The sequence below is a fragment of the Triticum urartu genome, chromosome 7A, assembly GCF_056163025.1.
Source record: "Triticum urartu cultivar PI428250 chromosome 7A, HENAU_Tu73, whole genome shotgun sequence".
NCBI classification, from domain to species: Eukaryota; Viridiplantae; Streptophyta; class Magnoliopsida; order Poales; family Poaceae; genus Triticum; species Triticum urartu.
This window is the reverse complement of record NC_141879.1, coordinates 56,976,976-56,986,217: the sequence shown is the minus strand read 5'-3', so window position 1 is coordinate 56,986,217 and position 9,242 is coordinate 56,976,976. Positions and strand designations below refer to the sequence as shown.

General features: G+C 50.8%; 1 pseudogene; it reads right to left on the bottom strand.

Annotated features, from left to right (window-relative positions):
• Nucleotides 1-1,382: 1,382 nt before the first annotated feature.
• Nucleotides 1,383-6,944, bottom strand: LOC147957697 (uncharacterized; annotated as a pseudogene).
• Nucleotides 6,945-9,242: the final 2,298 nt, after the last annotated feature.

The following is a 9,242-nucleotide window of genomic DNA, read 5'->3' as shown; positions in this document are numbered from 1 at the left end:
CTTCATAGGATATCCAAAGGAGACTGTTGGGTACACCTTTTAATCACATATCCAAAGGAAAAATATTCATTACTAAGAATGGATTCTTTCTAGAGAAGGAGTTTCTCTCGAAAAAAAGTGAATGGGAGGAAAGTAGAACTTGATGAGGTAACTGTACCTGCTCCCTTATTGGAAAGTAGTTCATCACAGAAATCTGTTCCTGTGACTACTACACCAATTAGTGAGGAAGCTAATAATGATGATCATGTAACTTCAGATCAAGTTACTACCGAACCTCGTAGGTAAACCATAGTAAGATCCGCACCAGAGTGGTATGGTAATCCTGTTTTGGAGGTCATGTTACTTGACCATGACGAACCTACAAACTATGAGGAAGCGATGATGAGCCCAGATTCCGCGAAATGGCTTGAGGCCATGAAATCTGAGATAGGATCCATGTATGAGAACAAAGTGTGGACTTTGGTTGACTTGCCCGATGATCGGCAAGCCATAGAAAATAAATGGATCTTTAAGAGGAAGACAGACACTGATAATAGTGTTACTATCTACAAATCTAGACTTGTCGAAAAAGGTTTTGACAAAGTTCAAGGTGTTGACTACGATGAGATTTTCTCACTCGTAGCGATGCTTAAGTCTGTCTGAATTATGTTAGCAAATTGCCACATTTTATGAAATCTGGCAAATGGATGTCAAAACTACATTCCTTAATGGATTTCTTAAAGAAGAGTTGTATATGATGCAACCAGAAGGTTTTGTCGATCCTAAATGTGCTAACAAAATGTGCAAGCTCCAGCGATCCATCTATGGACTGGTGCAAGCATCTTGGAGTTGGAATATACGCTTTGATGAGTTGATCAAAGATATAGTTTTATACAGACTTATGGTGAAGCATGTATTTCCATGATAAAGAAAATAACATTTGTTGTTATAGGTGGTGTAACATCACCGGTGACATAGCTTATGGTATAGACATCCAATGTTTGAATTTGCATGTTGCCCTACAAACATGTGATGACATTATTTCCAAGCTTTAACCCAAAACTGTAAAAACATCAACGACCGTGGATCATTTTGGTACTTCCTGTTCTACCAATGTGCTCAAAAATCTGTATGACACTTCTCTTCATTTCAATCTAGCATACTAATATCCTAAAAGAAATGTAGCATCCTAATAACACAATGCTTTTCGGTGAATCTTTCTGTCCAGCTGTGGTGTGGGTGCTCTTATATACATTGCATGCATGCACGTCAAAAAGCATCGAGAACTGTCAAAGAGCTGACTTGTTTTGATAACTTATTTTCAACATGAATTGAGCAGAAAATTTTGACTGAATGATATCATGGTGGACTTTGGAGTAAATCTATTTAGTCTTAGAAAAATTTCACCTGAAAACATATAATAATCTACATTTGGCTGAGCACAGCTGCTTGGTGTGTTATTGATTGCTGCGTTGGGGGCATCAGTAAACTTCCACATGCTTATAATAGGTTCACAATACTAGATACTCCTTGTGACATCAAGTCAGCATAATTAAGACCCACCAAACCTATGTATCATGTGCTCCAAATCTGCAAACTGATGTAGTCAGATGGCTAGATTGCTACTTCAGCTAGCCTTTTGCGGGAACAATTTACCACAGTGTCAAGCGTGCAAGAGAATAGACTAGAACTACTATATCAACCTCTCAAATAAGAGACTGCTGCCCCTACTTGATTCTTAAATAGCACAATTCTCACATTAAACAAATTTTGAAGCACCACAAAAATTGAGGCAATGTCATTTCTCTTGTAAGTTGTCACGTGTACAAGCAGATCTGCATATGTTGTGTGGCAATGATGTATTTCTAAGTGACCCATGTGCCCTGTAAGGCATACGTGTGGTACCATCGAGGTGGCCCTACTTGATAGCATGAGTAACTCGTAAGGCATGTTTGCACACCTACCGATTATCTTTGTTAAATGGCAGCAAGGTGTCATATCCGGAAAGCATTGGCAACATGCGACCCCCTTGTTCTGATAGGCCCCAGCTTGAGTAGGACAACTTAAAAAAACAGCATACCAGTGGCACCTGGGTGGCATTAGAAAGTGCCACGATGCCACCATATGCATTCTAACTGTCTGCCCCTTGACATATCTGTTTGAGGGAGAAGAAGCAATGAGACTCAACGCACTTTCATTAGCTCATCGGCTGGGGGTAATATACAGATTACAGGAGGCCACAGCCGAGGCGATCGTGCGCCACTACACACTGATCGTGTCCCACGATCACACGCACTCACACGTACAGAGGTTGACCAAATACAGGTGTAGTACGGCGTATATACAGTGTACTCTAACCCCCCCCCCCCCCCCCCCCCCCCGCGCAGTCGTGACGTCGGCGGAGGCGACGCAAAGGCTGGACCTGAACTGGAGGAAAATGTCCGAGGCCAACCCTTTCGTCATGATATCAGCCAGCTGCTGTGTGGTGGGGACGTGGATGACGCAAAATTCACCCAGCGCGACGCGCTCCCGGACGAAGTGGATGTCAAGCTCCACATGTTTGGTGCACCGATGATGAACTGGGTTCGCCGACAGGTACACAGCTGAAACATTGTCGAAATAGACGATCGTCGCTGCTCGAAGAGGAAGAAGAAGCTCGCCAAGCAGCTGACGGAGTGACACACATTCAGCGACGGTGTTGGCCACCCCTCTGTACTCAGCTTCCGCGCTGGAACGGGACACCGTCGCCTGGCGTTTGGACGACCGGGAAATGAGGGCGTCGCCAAGATAGACGCAGAAGCCGGAGGTGGAGCACCGGGTGTCAGGGCACCCAGCCCAGTCGGCGTCGGTGTAGGCGCGGAGTTCCAGCATAAACGAAGCACGAAGATGAAGCCCGAGCGACAACGAGCCACGCACGTAGCGCATGACTCGTTTGATCAAGTTCTGGTGGCACTCCCGTGGATCGTGCATGTGGAGGCAGATCTGCTGTACCACGTAGGCGAGCTCTGGGAGCGTGATCGTCAGATACTGGAGAGCGCCGGCGAGGCTGCGGTACGCGGAGGGGTCGGCGACGCGCGGCCCGTCAGCCTGGGGCAGCTTGCCCTTGGTGTCGATGGGTGTCGGCGAAGACTTGCAGGAGTCCATGCCAGCACGCTCAAGGATGTCCTCAGCATACTGTTCCTGACAAAGGAAGAAGCCGGCGGCAGAGCGCGTCACACGGATGCCAAGGAAGAAGTGGAGTGGACCCAGGTCCTTCATGGCAAATTCCGCGGCGAGCCGAGCGACGATGCGGTGAAGAAGAGCCGGCGTGGATGCAGTGAGGATTATGTCATTGACATAAAGGAGCAAGAAGGCCGCGTCGTTGCCGGAGACGTAGGTGAACAGCGACGAGTCCGAGCGCGTGGCAGTGAAGCCGGTCGTCCGCAAGAACCCGGCGAAGCGCAAAAACCAGGCTCTCGGAGCCTGCTTGAGGCCGTAGAGCGATTTCGCGAGCCGACAGACATGATCGGGCTTGGCGGGGTCGACGAAGCCAGCTGGTTGCAGACAATAAACCTCATCATCAAGCGTGCCGTGGAGAAATGCGTTCTTCACGTCGAGCTGGTGGACAGGCCACCGGCGCGAGGCAGCGATGGTGAGCACAGTGCGAATGGTGGTAGGCTTGACCACCGGGGAGAAAGTTTCACCGTAGTCGACGCCGGCGCGCTGATGGAAGCCTCTGACCACCCACCGAGCTTTATAACGCTCAAGCAAGCCGTCAGCACGGGTTTTGTGGCGGAAGACCCATTTGCCGGTGATGAGGTTCGCCCGGGGAGGCCGGGGCACGAGCTCCCAAGTATGGTTGCTGACGAGGGCCGCGAATTCCTCCCGCATGGCCGCGAGCCAGTTAGGATCGCGGACGGCGATGCGGACGGAGCTGGGGAGCGGCAAGACCGCAGTGCTCGACGAGGCGGTGGCGGCGTCGTAGTAGCGAGGGTTGGGCCGAAAGATGTCGGCCTGCCCTCGCGTGACCATTTGACGCGGAGAAGACGGCGGTGGCGCGGTCGGAGGCGAGGTCGACGCAGCCGAGTCGTCAGAAGGAGCGCGCGGTGCAGGTTCTGAATCAGAACTGCAGACAGCCGAGGGCGAGGCAGACGATGAAGTAGAACCGTGCGATGGGGATCGGACGGTATCGTTCGAATGCACCGAGCGCGCGCGCGAGCCCGACAGATCCGAGCCATCCACCGAAGATCCAGCGGCCCCTATTAAAAGCGGCGATTCGCGCGCGACGGCCGGGCCGGGCGCAGCAGATCGCATAGCTGGTGCAACAGGGCGATGGAGAACCTGCAAAATAGGAGCAGCCGCACGTGGTACGGGAGCAGCTGCAGGTGGAGTAGCGGGTGGTTTAGTGGCGAAGGGGAAGATGTCTTCATGAAAATACACATGACGAGAAGTGAGCACGCGCCGTGAGACAGGATCAAAACACCGATACCCATGGTGATCAGAGGGATAACCCAAGAACACACACGCAGTGGAGCGACACTCAAGCTTGTGGCGTGCGGTGGAAGTGGTATTGGGGTAGCAAAGGCACCCAAACACGTGGAGATGGCCGTAGTCAGGAGCAACGCCGAGCAGCAGCTCATGAGGTGTACACGGTGTGCTAGTGTGACAGGGTCGTCTGTTGAGCAGAAAGGTAGCAGTGTTGAGGGCTTCAGCCCAGAAGCGAGGCGGCATGGATGTGTGCAGAAGGAGAGTGCGCACACTATCATTGAGGGTACGGAGAATGCGTTCTGCTTTACCGTTTTGCTGACTGCTGTAAGGACAGGAAAGACGAAGGACAGCGCCATGCTTTGCGAAGAAATCGCGGAAAGAAGCGTTGTCAAATTCGCGCCCGTTGTCAGTCTGAAGAGAAAAAATAGGTAGCTGAAACTGAGTGCGCACATATGCAAAGAAGTCACGCGAGATGAGAGGCACGTCAGACTTGTGTTTCAGTGGGAAAGTCCACACAAAATGGGTGTAATCATCGAGAATTACTAAGTAGAACTGATAACCCGAGATGCTAACAACAGGCGAGGTCCATACATCAAGATGTAACAATTGGAAGGGAAAATATGTACAACTGTTGGACTCATGAAAAGGTAAATGAGTGTGTTTCCCTACGCGACAGGCATCACACAGATGTAATGCAGACTTGCTGAAACAAAACTGAAGTTGACTAGCAACATGCTGGACTGAAGCACAACCAGGGTGCCCGAGGTGCTGATGAAGTAGATCGACAGCAGCAACGCCAGTGAACGGGGAGTGCGCCGGGGAGGAAGCTGCGACAGGGTACAAATCCCCGGGGGAGTCACATCGGAGAATCGCCGCCCTGGTTCGAAGGTCCTTAACAGAGAAGCCAAGCAAGCCAAATTCAACTGTAACAGGGTTATCGCGACATAACTGACGAACAGATAGAAGATTTTTGATAAGAGATGGAGCAAGTTGCACATTGTGCAGTTGAAGAGGAGAAGTGTCGATGATAAAAGAGCCTACACCCGTGTGCGTGATGGGCAGGTGCTCACCACTGCCGACGATAATGTGAGAGTGAGATCTGGAAGGATAAATAGTGTGGAGATTACCAAGGGAGTTGGGCATGTGAGACGCGGCGCCGGAATCCATATACCAGTCCGAGGAACCGCCAGAGGAAGACGGCCCGGCAGTGGCGCTGTGAAGAGCGGCCTGCAGCGAGGCCATGTCCAGGGGCTGGTACGGCGTGACCGGTCCACCAGGGGCGCCATACGGAGGCGGCGCAGCATAGCCTGGAGGTGGCGGAGCGTAGCCGTAGCCGTAGTTGTACACGCTCGGGGCGGGAGCATGGGGAGCGGCGAACATCGCCTGCTGGTGTGGAGTGCCGGGGCGGGGGCCGAGCACACCAGCCTCCGGAGCATGCCACGGCATGGGCCAGGCTTGCACGAGCCCAGTCCAGGAGTTGGCCCCTGGAGCAGGAGAGGAAGACCGCCCGGGCGTGGGACGCTAGGCGGGGCCGAGGGAGAGCCGCCTCCACCACCACGACCGCGGCGGCGCTGGCGACCACATCCACGGGAGGCGCTGGTGTCGGAGGAGGGCAGGGACGGTGTCAGTGGCGAGGCAGGTGGGGGCAGAGGAGGAACGCCCGCGCCGCGCCCGGCGACAAGGGTGTGCTCCCCCTGTTGGCGCGCACTCTGTTTGGCACGAAGTTCCTCAAGCAGGAGGAAGGAGCACGCCTGAAGAAACGAGGGAAGTGGTGTCCGCGCCGTGAGGTGCGGGATGGCCCCGTGGTACTGGCGCTCGAGCCCGCGGAGGAGATGGAAGAGTTGCTGAGTGTCGTCCACGGGCTGGCCGAGATCACGCAGCTGGTCGGTGTACGACTTGAGCTTCGTGCAGTACCGCATGATGGTCATGTCGCCTTGCACGACGGCGTGGTACTCGGCGTCGACGTAGACGGCGCGGGCAAGTTGATTGTCGCGAAAGATGCCGTCGATGGCCGCCCACACGGTGAGTGCCGTGTCTTCGTTTTGCATCACGGCGTCGAGGAGGTCCGGCGCGACGGTGGTGTTGAGCCAGTGAAGAACAGCATGGTCAGCCATCACCCACTCGGGATCGTCGGGGCGCTGGACGGCGTCGGCGTCGACGTGGTCGCGCAGCCCGAACATGTCGATGACCGTGTCGAAGTGGCGGCGCCACTGCGTGTAGTTGCCGGCGAGGAGATCCAGAGTGACAGGCACGTGCCTGCGGATGTCGATCGTCTGCAAGACCGACGAGGGGAGAGCAGTGACTGGCGGCACGACGACGGTTGGTGGCGAAGCAGCAACCGGCACGGCGGGCAAGATCGCAGGAGGAGGTGGGATAGGGGCGACGGAAGCGGCAGAGCCGTCAGGTGCAGGAGGAGGAGGAGCATCGCCCATGGCAGCGGAAGAAGGATCGATGACCGGAGCAAAGGGATTGATCGGGTCAGGGGTATCTGATACCATGTTTGAGGGAGAAGAAGCAATGAGACTCAACGCACTTTCATTAGCTCATCGGCTGGGGGTAATATACAGATTACAGGAGGCCACAGTCGAGGCGATCGTGCGCCACTACACACTGATCGTGTCCCACGATCACACGCACTCACACGTACAGAGGTTGACCAAATACAGGTGTAGTACGGCGTATATACAGTGTACTCTAACAATATCACGGTGAAAGGCTTTTAAACTGAGCTTTGTTGAAAAAAAATACTAGGGAGAGAGCATCACCATGTGTGTTTGAGAATCACCATGGCCTTTTGTCATGAGCAAGCTAATACTTTATAGATGATTCTTGCGGTTGCTTTGATACAGAATATTCAGATTATGTATGCGCTCTACCTGTCTTGTGAAAGCATCTGAGAGGAATCAAATATTTTGGCATGTGTGCCTCACATCGGAAAAAATGAATGCCAATTCTGTCAGTTTCAGCTACTATTCAGCTTAAATATAATCTTTGGAATCACACCATTCTATTCTGTTGGTCAGCTTGGTTGTGTAGATGTTTTTTTTTTTGAAACATGACAATAACATGCACCTACCGCGGAGCGAAGATATGTCCCTGATCACATTGTAAACAACTCGAGATGTGTCAACTTCAACTAGGAACCAACATGCATAGATGAGGTCAGATTTGACAATTCTCTTCCATATGATATACTGCCCTGCTTGTGTACCTGATATCTTGATAGTCTGGCATTCTTGATCAATGTAGAGAACTTGTGATTTCTTTTATGTAGCACTACAAGCTGTTGCTCATCTAGGGGGTCATTCAACAGCTCAACTATGAAATCTTATGACCAATAAATAGCCTGTGATATACCTCAAAAAGCGGACACTGTCTATTGAAGACCATTGTACTTCGTGCGGCAGACAAATTGAGCTGGCAAATTTAAATTAGATATAGATAAGTTGGAACTGACAAGATTCTCATACAATATTACCAAAACATGAGTTTCTGCATGCAATCATGATAATGGCGAGTGTCTCTGCTATGCGAGCAGACCTGTGATAACATGGCTTTATTTGAGCACGCTGCCGGGTCACAAATAACATGACTATGGGAACTACCACGCTATCGTGGACCTTACATGATAACTGCACCGGTGATTTTATAGGAAATTTACTGAAAAGTTATGTGACTCGTGCATTGTGAGAACGATCCTGTTTTCCAATGTCACCTAAAGGAATTACTAAGCAGCTCTGTGGATTCCGTCAATGGAGCCCAAACATCTAAATATTCTTCCTAAATGAGCATCAGTGCCCCATAAAAGCTTCAACCTCAGTCTCCTTAAGAATTAGCCTGTAGAATTTCGTCAAGTCAGACGTGACTATCTGTTTTGCTTGGCTACTTCTGCTAAATTACAAGAAAATATTGTGAATCATCTCCTGACTGAACAAGTAATAAAAAACTATTGACCACATGTATGAGTATGCTATCTATATCTCAGTAAACCGGGAGTCCCAAAGGCCCCCTGTGATTTGTGCAAGAGAAATTGTGGATGCCAACTGCGCAGTCGTGCCTCTACTGCTGTTTGCACTAATTTTTATAAGAGATCTTCCCAAATGCCTAATCGAATGAAACTTTACATCTCCTGCAGTAATGTGTCTTCTTCACTTAAACAAGCTGAGATCAATCCTTTTTGGAGTTCGCCTCTTAAATTTCGATTACGATGTTTTTAGCCCGTAGTTTTCGGATGTAAACTCCTCTTCATGTAGATTACACCGCCCGTCGATCTGTCATTTGGCTCACACTGTAGCAAATCTGCACATTTTCTGCCCCTTTTTATTAGTCATAATCTTTTTATGAAGGCACATGTTCCTGGCAATGACTAGGCTCGATTGGTTCATGTGACTCTGTTTCCCAAACGATGACCACGCAACTTGCACTCATACTGCCCTCAATTCAAGAGTCAGACTGTTGGCACAGATCCCGTACGTCGAGTACTTTCCGACGTACACGTGCACACAAGCTGGCTTTTCCCTGGAGATATGCACGTACACAGCAAGCAGGCACACACGTCTAGCTAGCTTTGCACAGCCTCACGCTTAGTCAAACTAGCAAATCAGTTTCGCCGACGCCGGAACACACGATACACACGAGGACGCGGAACACACGAGTTGATGGCTAAACAGGGCCTTCTCGGTCCTGTTGATCTTATTGCTTTGATTGATCTAATTACAACGTAGGGGTACAGCTATATTTATACTAGTACAAAGTTAGCTAACCCAAACCGAGTCGGTGACTGTTCCTAGTCCATA